Source organism: Octopus bimaculoides, chromosome 16 (genome assembly GCF_046866305.1).
Source record: "Octopus bimaculoides isolate indiv1 chromosome 16, ASM4686630v1, whole genome shotgun sequence".
In the NCBI taxonomy this organism is placed as follows: domain Eukaryota; kingdom Metazoa; phylum Mollusca; class Cephalopoda; order Octopoda; family Octopodidae; genus Octopus; species Octopus bimaculoides.
This window is the reverse complement of record NC_142943.1, coordinates 58,373,128-58,385,627: the sequence shown is the minus strand read 5'-3', so window position 1 is coordinate 58,385,627 and position 12,500 is coordinate 58,373,128. Positions and strand designations below refer to the sequence as shown.

Sequence of the window (12,500 nt, the reverse complement as noted above, 5' to 3'; positions counted from 1 at the left end):
ACATGGTAGATCTTATATGGCACCAGTGCTGACTGCCTTAAACAATAATTCTTTCTAGTTTTGGCACACAAGGCCAGCAGTTTTGAGGGGAGGGGCAAAACGATTACATTAACACCAGTACTTGACTGTTACTTAATTTCATTGACCCAGAAAAGATGAAAAGCAAGGTTGACTTTGGCAGTATTTGAAATCAGAAGGCAAAGGGTTCCAAAGAAATTTGCCAAGCATTTTGTCCAACATGCTAATGAACCTACCAGCTCGCTGCCATTGTTTCAAATTTTTGGCACAAAGCCAGTTGTTTTAGAGGAAAAGAGTAGGTCAATTACAATACTTGATTGGTATTTTATTTTATTGATTCTGAGAAGAAATGGAAAGCAAAGTTAACCTCAATGTTATTTCAATTCAGAATGTAAAGAACCAGATGAACCCTCAGCACTTAATAATTGTTTACAAGATAGACACAAAATCTAAAATTTGGTGGTGGAGGGTCAGGAAACTAGTCAATTAAATTCCATTGTTTGTTTGACTGGTACTTTGTATTTATCAACCCTGAAAGTATGGAAGGTAAAGTTGACCTTGGTGGGATTTGAACTCAGAATGTAAAGATATAGAGGAAACATCTTATGGCATTTCGTCTGATACACCAATGATTCTGCCATTCCACTCACTGCCTTAACAACAACAGCAAGAATTTCTTTTATTTGCCACAAGGGTAACTGATGAGGAGACATGGACATTATATATATATATATTAACAAAAGACGTGTATGTATGTATGCAGATATGTGTGTATGGGGGGGGGGCATGCATGCATGCGTATGCAGGTGTGTGTGTGTGTAACGGGCTTCTGTCAGTTTCTGCCAATCAAATTCACTCACGATTGTGGTTGGTCCAAGAATATAGTTGAAAATATTCGCACAAGGAGCCACACAATGGTACTGAACCTGAAACCACGTGGTTGAGAAGTTGGCTCCTTAACCACACAGTATTTTATAAATATATACTTTCTGTAACATGGTTGGTGTTAGGAATGGCACCCGGCCATAGACATCATACAGATGCATGAGAATACATACATAAAACATACAAATCTCCACATACATACACACATACATGCATACCCTGTTGTTGATGTCGAAATTCCAGTGAAGAAACCTTGGATCTAGATTAGAAAACCATTTTTTCTCTATTGGCAAAGAATCTTAAAATAAACTGAGTAATGACATACATACATACATACATATATATTTACAGAGCATAAAAATACACAGAATATGAAGAAGAGATACATATACATAATTATATATACAAAAAGATACATATACCTAATTTCTTAACTTGACAGCTGTTTCAGGAAGCTTGAGTTACTTAACAATCATAATGTTTATAATTTGTGGATAGAATGTGCAAAATATCTTGGGTAAGCAGCCAGTAAACAGTCACAGGGAGATATTGCAATAGATTATATATACATGTCATATATATATATAAATGGCACCCATGCTGGTGGCATGTAAAAGCACCCATTACACTCTTGGAGTGGTTGGTGTTAGGAAGGGCATCCAACCATAGAAAACCATGCCAAATCAGACTGCAGTCTGGTGCAGCCTTTCAGCTTACCGGCCCTGATCAAACCATCCAACCCATGCCAGCAAGGACAATGGACATTAAATGATGATGATGATATATATATATACACACACACACATATACATGTATATATATACATATATGAGCACACACATATATCTATACACAAACAGAGCCATATATATATATATATACATATACACACACAAACACAGTCAATCTATTCCCTTGCTAGTCTTTATTTCACTATATCTGCCTGACTATCCAGCTCCACCCTATTGAGCCAGCCACTCCTGTAATGTTTTCATCATCTCACCCTCCCTTATTACACAAACAACAACAAACACTACCATTAAGTGGCTATATTGGCCCAAATAAAATTAACATACAACAGGAAATCAATTAACATTCATTAAAGTGTAGCAATCTGATTAGATGCTACAAATAAGATTACAAGGCTTTGTAACAACTATCAACTGTGAAGTTTGTATATCATTTGCACCTTGTTTGCCAGCTTATAGTAGTGGTAGTAGTAGTAGTAGTAGTAGTAGTAGTAGTAGTAGTAGTAGTAGTAGTAACAGCAGCAGCAGCAGCAGAGCCAGCTACATCATGAGAAGTCGGGAAGCAACCACCACCCCCATCATCACCACCACCACCGCCACCACCACCACCACCACCACCACCGCCACCACCATCACCACCACCACCACCACCACCAACAACAACAACAGCACTATTGCTTGTTTGGTATTTGAAGTACTGCAAGATATTAATTAAATTAGAGAACAATGAATAATATAGATTGTTGTTAATGTCACTATGTTGTGGTGGTGGTGGTGGTGGTGGTGTCAGCGGTAGTGGTGTTGGTAGTAGTAAAAGTGTTGAGAACAGTGGTGATGGTGATAGTAGTGATGGTAGTGGTGGTGGTGTTGATAGTGATTTGCTGATAATGGTGTGGATTATAGTGGTATTGGTTGTGGTGATAAGGTGTCTGTGTGGCGATAGTAGTGGTGAAGAGGTGATAGTGGTGTTAGGTGTGCTGATTGTGGTGGTGGTGGTGTTGGTCGTGAAAGTGGCAGTGGTGATAAGGTATCCGTTGTGGTGGTGAAGAGATGATAGTGGTATTGGTGGTGGTGGTGGTGGTGGTGGTGGTGGTGGTTGTGATTGTGATAGTGGTCATGGTGATACATGTAGTTGTGACCATAAATGTGAGGGCTATGGCTATAGTGGCTTTATTACTGCTTAACCCCAGGTCAGCAATAGTTCTAACCAACCTATGCTCAAAGGTATTCCAGCCATGACCATCATGTCTTTTCAGACCATTTATAATTAGGCTACATTATCTAAAAACGTCCTTATCTATTTACTTTTTTTTTTAAAGAATATGATCTGAGACATATTCGTCTGCTATTTCTAGCTGATCAAACAACTACATAAAGCATAAATGATAGTAGTGATTGACTGCTGCCTATTTTATCAACCCCACAATGATGAAAGGCAAAGGTGGCTTGGGTGAAGTTTGAACTTAGAATTTAAAGACAGACGAAATGCCTAGCACCATTCTGTCCAGCTCATCACCTGTGTTTCTGTCTGCCAGCTTACCATCTTTGTTTCAAATTTTGGCACAGGGCCGGCAGGTATAGGAGGAAGGTGTTGTTGGTTATATTGACCCTAGTACTTGACTGGTACATTATATTATCAACCTCCAAAAAAGGATGAAAGGTAAATCTAACCTTGGTGGACTTTGAATGAAGTGCACAGATTAGAGAGCTGAAATACTACGAGGCACGTTAATGGTGCTCCAGCATCTCTGCCAGGTCACTGCATAAAGAGCAGACAAAGAGGTGGCAGATAATCCAAGATGATAGAGTGGAGTTACACACAAAACATGTAGAGAAATAACAAAAAAAACAAAAACAAAAAAAAAAACCTCAAAACAGAAAAATTTCTCAAAGGTGAGGAGGACTTCCAAAGGATGATGATGATGATGATGATGATTTTAATTGCCAGCATCACTACCCAGTACGCATTTAAGATATGGTACGAGAGCGTAGGGTATTAAGATATTTTAAACAAAGCGGGTGGTTGATGCAGAATGGGAAGTGGCTATAGGGGGTCGATACGGAGGGAGAAATGGCTAAAGGGGATCGATGGTTGAAAAAGTTTGGCAACCCCTGTTTTAAACTTGACAGTTTTGTTTTATCAACTCAACTCCAGAGGAAAGAAAGGCTAAGCTGAACTTGATGAGCTTTCAACTCAGGGTGTAAAGAGTCAGAACAGATACTGCCATAACATTTAGTCCAATTATCTAATGGTTCTGCTTATCCACCACCTTTCTACTATTAATGACAGAAAAACTGGAGGAGAAGAAGCTTTACACAGGGATGCTTTCTGGACAAAAAAAAAAACAAACAAATAGTTAAGTTGGTGCTAACTGTTTTTCCCTATGAACTGTGTATACAGACACATGCACATTTTGCAACCAGTACATAAAAGAAATGAATATGCGCACAAGAAATTAATGTGCACACAAAAAACTAGTTATTTAAAATCAGGTACTAATTAATAATTATTACGTATTACCCATTCAGTAATTACTAATTATACTTATATATTCAGTGCACATGTACTTTGTTATAGAATAGTAAATTTGCACAACATAAGATTCCTGTGCATGTTGGCTACCAAAAATAAGAGGGAAAATTGGTGCTAATATAATTAGACCATTGTTAATTTAAATTAGAACGTGTTAACTTAATGCGAACCAAGCCAAAAAGATTAATTATTATTACACCTATATTCAGGAGAGAAAAGAAAAAAAAAAGAACAAAAAAAAATCACGGTGGTGCACCAGCATGACCGCAGCCACTTGGCTGAAACACATAAATAAATAAATAAATAAATAAACAAACAAAAAAAAAAGAAATCTACAAATCCAGATTAATTCTGGTCAAGAAAGTTAGGGGAGATAAATATGTAATTTTAAATCAATTAAAATTTATTGCCATATCAATCTAGTTAAGCATCAAGCATAAGAAAATAATGAACAAAAGATAGTAGTATGCTGGTCTAACTTGATCTTCATCAGCTAAGCCTATTTCTATCTGTTGCTGACCATCTGAATTGTAGACATACTGACCACCAAAAATGTTTTCAGTTAAAATACATCCTCCACCACCACCACCACCACCACTACCACTGCCACTGCCACCACCACCACTACCATCACCACCACCACCATCATCATCATCATCATCATCATACACACACACACACACACATTTCAAAGATGGTCAAAGAGTTCATTGCGGTAGATTTTTGGCTATTATATTGAACAGTTCAAATAACTATTTATAAGTATCCTTATTGATTGGCCATTAACTCAGATCAATTCCACAATCATTGATATCTAAACAATAAATAAAGCAAAATAACAACAACAACAACCACAATCCTTTCTGCTATAAGCACAAGGCCTGAAATTGGGGGGTGGGGCTAGTCAATTACATTGACCCCCAGGGCTCAAATGGTACTTATTTTATTAACCCCAAAAAAATGGAAGGCAAAGTTGACCTTGGCAGAATTTGATCTCTGAATGTTAAGTGAGAAGAAATGTTGCATTCCAACAATGACCATTCAGCTGAATTTTTTGAGACACTGTATCTGAAAGTATTTATATGTTTTAGTCAATAAATTTGACCTGGGCAAGACATTTAACTGCATCTCATGATGAGGCTCCAGCTAGGACGTTCAGGAATTTGAGAAGTCATGACTATTCTCAGGCCTATTTCGGCCCCGAGTGGTAGTACTGTGAAGGGCCCCAGTTATGGTCATATTGCAGAAGATGATTCTGTGGTTAGGGTATACAGAACTCAGACGATGGCTACCCTTAGTCTCACAAGCTCACATGTGTGAGAGCAGGCTCTGATGTCACATGAACCAATTCCTCCACCTAAGGGCGAAATTGGGCCTGTGCCAAGAAAATCACAAATCTGCATGTTTTGGCTTGGAGTTACATGATTGCTGATACCTGTAAGAAACATGGCAAATGGAGAGAGAAAGAGAGAGAGAGAGAGAAGTGGGGGGGGGGGGGGAATAAGTATAAATAATTTAAATTACAGAAAATGATGAAATATTTCTTCAGTCAATAAATGAAACATGGTTATCAAGACTTTATATTTAGAATTTAACTTTGTATTTTTCACATTTGTTAAATATAATTTTAATATTTTTGCAGAACACCTAGATAAATTCAAATAGTTTTGAAAAAAGAAAAAAAAGACGATAGAGAGGAATTAAAGGGAGTTTTGATCATTATTTTAAATAGTTCAAATAACCACATCGAACCTTCAAGCTGGGGAAAACCATCTTTATCATGGAGTTCATAGCTCATAAATTAAGATATGAGGTCCCTAATTTAACTCTTGTTACCATACTCCTGTTGAAATACATATTTTTTTCAATAAATTTTGAAAATAATGAAGAATTTGGTAAAAATAACTGTCATTTTGAATCTAGTGTTTGGAACATAAATTAACAGGAAATTTTGAAGGAAGATTTTGACTTAGATCACTCTAACCCTTTAGCATTCGGATTACTGTCATATGTAATGCTTATTTATTCATAGTCTTGTATTAATCATGCATTATCTTGTAGCATTGAAGTTTTGATGATAAGATTGTTTATTTTGTGAATGACATTGTAGGGTAGATGTAAGAGGCTGGAGCTGGTCAGTTTAACCCTTTAGGTTTTAAACCAGCCATATCTGGCCAAAATATTTTACCTGCTTTATGTTCAAACTGGACAGACCTGACCTCTCGTACCTACCCTTCAACATCATTCTAAAAATATACCACCACATCATTGAAATCTTGAAGCTTCAAGATAATGCATAATTGATTCAAACCATTGTGAGTAGAGAAACATCACATTTCCCAGAGTAATCTGAATGCTGAAAGATTCAACATAAAACAGGTAAAATATCTGGGCTGAACATGGCCAGTTTGAATGCTAAAGTATTAACCCTTTCAATACCAACCTGGCTGAAACTGCCTCTGGCTCTGTTATACAAATGTCTTGTTTTCGAAAATTCTGATTTAAAATCTTGCACCATACCTTAGTTCCAATTTATGTTCCTAACACCAGCTTAACGATAACTAAGTTATTTTACTAAATTCTTTGTTATATTTAAAATTAATTGAAAGAAACACAGAGCATCTCAGAATAAATATGGTAGTGAAAGGGTTAAACAGGAAGTTTTTATTATAGAACCACAGCTGGTTTCAGAGGGGTTGATATTGAAAGGGATAAAGATAGTGAGACGATTTGTCAAGAGCGATTGAAAAGATTTGGCTACTTCAAGGAATAGGCTAAAATACTGCATCAAAGTTTCCTCATTGTTTTGGCTTGGCTTGTGTTAGTGTTATTATTGGCAGTAGTGGTAAAAAGTTTTGTTGACAGCAGCAGATAAAAGTGTTGTTAGTGTTGTTATTGTTGATAGTGTTGTCATTGTCGATAGTGTTGTAGCTGTTATTATTGTCTAATCAATTTGTTATTCATTCGAGCAAAGCAAGCTACAAAACTACCTCTAATAAGTCTATCTCTCTCCATAAACCTCCAGATTAGCATTATAAATAAAACTAGAGAACTGGACAGAAATTAAGTTACTTGGGTAATTAAAGATTTTTTTCCTCCCTATTAATTAATTAAGCCTTTTTCCTTTCTTTTCTTTTAATTACATTTTCTTTTTTGTTTGATTCTCTTTTACACGATTGGAACATTATAACACAGTTTATAATCAAGTTCTATTTTTAAAGCATCGTCATACAGCTTAAGTCATTTTTAGTCTTTTGAAACGCTTAAAACTAGTTGTTAAAATAAAAATAAAAAGAATGAAGTTACTGACTGACTAAATCTGTTTTTTAAGAGGTAGAATAAGTGTGGTTATTAAGTGAAGCAGTAAGATTATTGAAGTGAAGGGCACCAAGTTCAAAATCTGTCAATGGGTTAGGTTAGGTTAGGTTAGGTTAGAGTTGTTGTTGTCAAGTGTGAGAAACACTAGTGGAAAAACAAGTATTATTTCCATTTCTGTATTGTATGATTGGTGTCAGGAAGAGTACAATAAAAATGTGCAAGTCTGAGCTTGCTAGCATCACCATTATCATGCCTAATAGTGGAGCAGTAGTGAAAAGAGTTAAGATTAGAGGAGCTGAGATTCCATTTAGTAAACAGTTCTTGTTTTGTAGGCAGACTGCACCATTGGTAGGCAGTGATGAGTAACAATATGAGATTGCTTGAGTCCAAGCATCAGAAGTCAATTGTTCTTCTAGCCTCAGCTGCTATGGTCCAGCTGCAATTATCAAGTTCTTTGTGTTACATTTAGCTATATCTTGTACATCCATTGGGGTCTATTTAAATTTCTTGTACTACAAGATAACTGTGAGACGAGTATCTATTTAGGCAACCAATTTTCTTACATACTTTGGACATGCTTAATCAACAAAGTTTTCATTGCACCAATATCTCTTCCATGCAAGGAAAAATGGTTTCCTCTAGGATGAGGTATTCTCGACTATGTCTTTGCGACTAATGTTCATGAGTTGTCTCAGGCATCACATCACAGAAACGTGTAGGTTTTTATCTGTTTGCAGTACATTAACTATACTTTTACTCCATATAGTCATCTGGTTAATACTATTGCTAAATACTTTGTACTTCATTTGGATTGATGACAAATGCTTGTTGTTCTCTGGTTACTCTCTCAACCTTCCAAATGGAAAAGCTGACCTTGTTCATTCTGTGATCTTGTTTCTTACTGAGCCTACCAGCGTTATTGAATGCATTGTCTGGATAGGTTAAGTGGCTTAGCTTACCTCTACCAGCTTCTGCTTTTTAATAAGAATGAACTCAAATGGTGCCACCTGGTCAAAGATAAGGCTTGGGTAATAAACAATTTCAGTCTTCTGAGGTTAATTTTCAAACCACACTTTGTGGTTGCACCAGACAAAGCATATATGAAACTGTGCATAACCTCTGCATTACACAATACGATGGCACAATCATCAGCAAATAACATCTCTATCACTAACATATAAGTAACCTTAGTCTAAAAATGAGCAGAGTTTAACTTCACCTGTATGTACTAAGCCCTGAAGCCAGTATGAAAGAAAAAGTCATAGACATGAACTTTTCCAGATTTCCAAACTACCTGAATATTTGCAACAAGTCTGACCAGTTTATTGTGAGGAATTCCTTCATGAAATCACAGCTGATCAAGTGTTGGGAACCTGAAAACATTTTTGTAAGTTTAATTGCATGGCTCTAACAGTGAATCAAGAGGGATATTTTCAGTTAAGCTCGACTTGATCTTTCCTTGTTGGTTTACCAAGTACTGCTTTGTCTACAGTCATACAAAGTGAGGTCCATCATGCATTCAGATTACTTTATTCTGGATGTTGTGTTTCCTGAAATTCCACAGGTCCATTAGACCTCACTTTTTAACAGATTTTGTTTTTTATCCCACAGTTATATAGAAATCATTCTCTGTCTACCAAATAAGCTTGGAGGGGTTACCAGTTTAGTTCCCATCAACACAAGTATAGAAAGGTTGTATTGGTTTACGCAATTACTAGTAACAGACCTCTGTATGTCAAATCACTGACCTGATATAGATAGCATTATGATTGGTGTTAGGAAGATTACGCATTGATGCAATTTGACCTTGCTAGCATCATCATTACTAAATCTTATGGTGAAACAGTTTTAAGCTTCGAGGAAGGAACTGATATCTGTCTAGTATTAGTTGTTGTTGTTTCAAATCCTCAGGTTAACTCTGAGTTGACCTCAGGCATGCAGATACACCATCAAATAACTAGGTAGGATACTAAGATCTTATGTTCCAGAATACAGCATGCCTCCACCTAGCTGAGGACCATACTGTACACTCAAACATGAAGTAGTAAACTGTATGGGGTGAAGCAATGTGTCAGTCTGGCCATATATTCTCTCCACTGTCCAGTCTAGTATCAACAAAAGAGTTTACAGAAGCAGATACCTAAATAATCAATGGTAGATGGGGTAGAAGGAGAATAGGTGTTAGAAGGTGGGTTATAACCAAAAGTGCAAAGGCCCTTGTAATCAATAAAAGTATCAGAAGACCACAGACTGAAGTTTGGGCCAGTGTTTGGACTGAGTTATTTTAGAATGAATACAATGTAGTAGGTGGTAATAGTAGTAACAGAAGAGACAAAGGCAAGCTAAATAGTGTTAATGGGTCAGTAATGAAGGCTATTGCAGTATCAATTGTAGAAAAGACAGGGGAAAGATAGAGTTGGTTCAGAGGATAGTTGGTTAAATTTTTAAAAAAATGTTGTTTGTACTTTAGAGAAAGAAAAAGAGGCTATCGTAGCAGAAACAAGAAAAAACATACAATAAGTACATGGTTGGGTGGTAGACAAACATTTGGGAAGTGTTCATTAATTCAAAGTGTTAATTAGTTAATTAAAGATAGTGGATTGGTAAAAAAAAACATTACAGAGTCAAACAAAATTGCTTTACATTCAGAGTTCAAATCTCAGAGGGGTAAATTTTGCCTTTCATCCTTTTGGGTTTGATAAAATAGAGTACTGTTCAAGTACTTGCATTTGAATTAATCAACTGATATTGGTATGTCTCAAGCTTCTTTAAGCAAGAAACAATGACCAAAATTCCTAAACAAATTTGCAGACAATTTACCCTTTTGCTATCAACCCAATTAAGATTGTCCTTGATTTTATAATATGAACTTCCTGATTTAAAGTGATGTTGGTTTAAAACAGTGGTTCCTAAAGTGGGAAATATTGTTCGCCCCCACCACACCTGGGGAGTGGGGGTGGAAAGAACCAGAGGGGCATTGAAGAAAAGTAGGGTAATAATGGGGGTGGCCAAAAGGGGGAGATGGATGTAAAAGTAAACAAAATAAGGAGGTAACTAGGTTAAGTTTTTTCTTTGTGAAATACAGTTGTTTTGAATTTGAGCAGAAAGTAGCTTATGCTTGTGATGGTTAGTGGTGGTGGTGGTGGTGGGGCACTAGGAATGTGGCCCAAGTGCCAAAGGGGAAGCAACTCAAAAATGTTTGGGAACCACTGATTTAAAACCTTCCATCATAAGTTTGTATTTGTTTATGTTGGAAACACCAGTTTAATAATGATAAAATACCAAATTCTTTATTATTATCAAAATCAAATAAAATGATTATAGTGTATTTCAACAGAAATATGATAACAAAATATCAAGGGTGGAATAGGTATATAAACCCTAATGACTACTGAAATTCCTTACAAGAGCAATGACCCTCAGATATTAGCTTTGAAAAGCATAGCCAACACAAGCATAAGTTATAGCCAGACGAAAAAAGAAGATATCATCATCGTTTAACGTCCATCTTCATGCTAGCATGGGTGGGACAGCACTACAAGAGCTGGCCAGGCCAAAGCCTGCAAGAGACTTCTGTGACTGTTTTGGCAGGGTTTTTACAGCCAGATGCCCTTCCTAACACCAACCACTCAGCAGAGTGGACTCAGTGCTTTTTACATGGACATAAGCACAGGTGAGGTGAGTAGTGCTTTTTACATGGCACATTTGCCTTAATTTATTGCCCAGTTTAAAAGCACCACTTGGCCCTTTAGCAGAATCCATGTTGCAAATTCTCAGACTAAGGTTTCAGCCTGAAGATAACTTTCCTCAGCTAATCATAGGGACTCTAAAAAGGCCGTCTGCATGTTGCCTTTCCTCTGACAAAACCATAGAAAAAATATATATATTCAGCAAACTGAAGACACTTTTGTAATGAGATTTTAAGGTGCCTGTTAAAGAGACTGTGGCTGTGTGGTAAAAAGTTTGCTTCCATACCACATGGTTTCAGGTTCAGTCCCAATCTGAGTCCTACTACATGGCACCTTGGGTAAGTGTCTTCTACTATAGCCTTGGGCTGACCAAACCCTTGGGTAAGTGTCTTCTACTGTAGCCTTGGGCTGACCAAACCCTTGAGAGTAAATTTGGTAGATGGAAACTGAAAGAAGCCCATTACGTGCGTGTGTGTTTGTCACACCGTTGCTTGACAACCAGTGCTGGTTTGTTTATGTCTCCGTAACTTAGCAGCTCAGCAAAAAGAAATCAACAGTATAAGTTCCAGGCCTTAAAAAAATAATTACTGGGATCAATTCACTCAACCAAAATTCTTCAAGGAGGTGCTACAGGGTGGCTGCAGTCTAATGACTGAAACAAGTAAACGACAAAAGATTCAACATACAAGTCATTTTTTTTTTCCTTTCCTTAAATGCAATTTGAAATATGCATGAATAGATTACTAAAATACAAACAGATGCTCATATATGCTGACTATACAATCTCAATGCATATAGAGTGGGGAAAAGATGAAAGTTAAAAAAAAAGAAAATACAAAAATAAATATAATAAAAATGTAAAGCAAACTTGTGTCAGGATTAGTAAAAAATACAACCAATGTCGTTGTAAGATAACAGTTTAACTGTGTGACAGTGTGTGTAGAATGTGTGTGTCTGCCTGTGAATTTATAATGTAGTATGTATGTATATGCTTGAGTATAGACAAGCTGGTGCTTTTGTGTGTATGTGTGTGATTAGATGCAGAAATCATATGAAATAAGGAATTTGTATGTGCATACAAAAACACATACAAACATTAAGCACACACACACAAACATACACCCATATTATATTTGATAAACATTTTACACTGACATGGGCATGCATACATTCATATATATGTACATATGCCTACACACATATATGTATATATGTATGGATATATGTACGTGTATTTATGTGTGCATGTGTATGTATGGATGTATATGTCTACATACACACACATATATATATGCCTGTATGTATGTG

General features: G+C 36.5%; 1 protein-coding gene across 18 annotated transcripts in view; it reads right to left on the bottom strand.

The window, feature by feature from the left end:
- LOC106877886 (protein furry) overlaps nucleotides 1-12,500 on the bottom strand; it is a 157,959-nt gene that overhangs the window by 118,737 nt on the left and 26,722 nt on the right. The window lies entirely within an intron of this gene.